Genomic DNA, 2,244 nt, shown 5'->3' with positions numbered 1-2,244 from the left:
GACCGCGACCCGGAAGCACTGGCGACCTACGGAAGGAAATGACGTCCAGACCTCCCCTCGGAACCTAAAGGCGAGCGGACTCCGACTGGACGCCTGCGCCTACGCCTGTCGGCCCCGCCCTCCTCTGCCCGTCCCTCCTCCCTTCTCCCCCAGGCCGCGGCGCTCGCGAGCTGCACTGCGGCTGCGCGCGCCACCTCTGCGGGTCCGGACCTCGCCCCACCCCCCTCCCTGACCGCCGTAGGAGGCTTTGCTTCAGGCTGTTGTGACGCACGTCTGTGGCCTTCTAGTGACTGGCTGACAGGAAAGTTCGGGAACCCTGTTAAACCTCTTGTTAAGAGTAACCGAGGGGCGCCTGGGTGGCTCAGTCGTTTAGCGTCTGCCTTCGGCTCGGGTCACGATCCCAGACTCCTGGGATCGGGGCTCCCTGCTCCGCGGGAAGCCTGCTTCTCCCTCTCCCACTCCCCCTGCTTGTGTACCCTCTCTCGCTGTGTCTCTCTCTGTTAAATAAATAGAATCTTTAAAAAAAAAAAAAAGTAACCGATTTTCCTTGGATTTCTTTGGTTTGGGGCTTTACACGATCTATTTCATTCTTTTGAGCCTCTAAGCCAAAGTAATAGGAAGTAATTATTAAGCATGCGCACTTGGCTGTGTGTCATGGTGTCTCGAGTCCAGCTGCTGACCGGTTCTAGAACCTCAGGCATCGCACGTTATCTCCCTGAGCCTCAGGCTTTTCTCGTTTGAAAAAATGGAAATTACACTTGTCTCATAGGGTTGTTAGGACTAAAGCAACACGCCTGAATAGAGGCGAGCACTCAATGGTTCTCTGTTAATGGAAGAGTCTGTTTGAATGTGGGCCTCGTGACTTCTGTTCATCAGGCATCTGCTGCCACAGCCAGCCACCATTGATTCATTTATTCATTTTACAAGTATTTATTGAGTGCCTACTATGTGCCGGATACTGACAGTTATTGGTGAACAGTGAACAACTGTGAACAATTAGCTCTACTTAGTTGTTTTTGTTTCATCAACTTCTAAAAACCTCTCTGGTTTCTTACGTCTTTTCTGAGCCCCTCTGCCACTGGCCTTATTTCACCTTTTTTCACTGCCTCTGGAGCTGCCCTATATTTATTCTCCCACAGGCATATTTAAGAGAGACATCCTGCTGTGATCTATCTAAAACACAAATCCAATCCTGTGGTTCCTTCTTTAGAGCCTTTTGATAGCTCCCATCATGCACAGAATATTAAGGCCCTGCATGGCTCAGCCTCTGTCCTCTTGAGCCTCACTTTCTTGTATTGTAGTGCTCAACAAGAAACACAGCCTGCAGCCCTGTGCGCTCACAGTCCCTGTATGCTCTTCCCCCTAGCTTAACCCTCTTCCCTGCCTGGTTCACTCTGTTGGTATTTCAAAATCCTACTTTTACACTACTTTCTTTGTGAAGCCTTGCTTGAAACACAGCCCAGAGAATTGATCACTCCTCCCTCTTAGCACCTCTTTTCTTTGTACACGCTTCTGTCATTTCAATGTAGTTCTGCATTGTAGTGTGATCTTTTTGCTTAAGTCTGTCTCTATTACAGAACTCTTTCAGGACTGAGACCTTGGCTGATAAATATACTCCCCAAATCATCAATAATTAATATTCATTTTGTTTCTGGGACGTGCTAAGCTGAGCCTGGACCTTGGCACTTGCTGTTCTCTCTTCCAGAACAGGGTTCTTCCAGGTGTTCACATGGCTTCTTGTCTCAGGTTAACAGCTGATGGCACCACATCAAAGAGGCCTTCCTTGATCATCCAATTAAAATTACATCCTCAATGACTCTCCATGTTACCATGTTCATTTTCATAGCACTTATGATCTAGAACAATTTTTTTTTATTGCTTTTCTCTCTCCACTCACTAAAATAAGAGATCTGTGAGTCTGTCTGGCATCAAAATGATTGGCACATACTATGAAATCAATAAATATTTCTTCAATGAATTCGTCGAGGACATTTTTATAATAAAAGAACAGATAAATAAAAGACATCTAACAGAATTAAAAGACATTCTGGTGGGTTTTATGCTAAAGCAAAATCTGATATTTACTTTCTAACTAGACCATAAGACTCCAGAATCCAGTTCTATCATAGTCTTTATATTTACTGAGCCAGGCTTAACACAAGGCATATGCTATTTTGATAAGTATATTTTCTGTTGCCCATGTATTTCTCAGCAGTCAAGTCAATAAGTTGGATTTTTATTGAT

Source organism: Callorhinus ursinus, unplaced genomic scaffold, assembly GCF_003265705.2.
Source record: "Callorhinus ursinus isolate GAN/ISIS: 27379988/994484 unplaced genomic scaffold, GSC_fseal_2.0 scaffold4, whole genome shotgun sequence".
NCBI classification, from domain to species: domain Eukaryota; kingdom Metazoa; phylum Chordata; class Mammalia; order Carnivora; family Otariidae; genus Callorhinus; species Callorhinus ursinus.
This window is presented reverse-complemented; position numbering follows the sequence as displayed.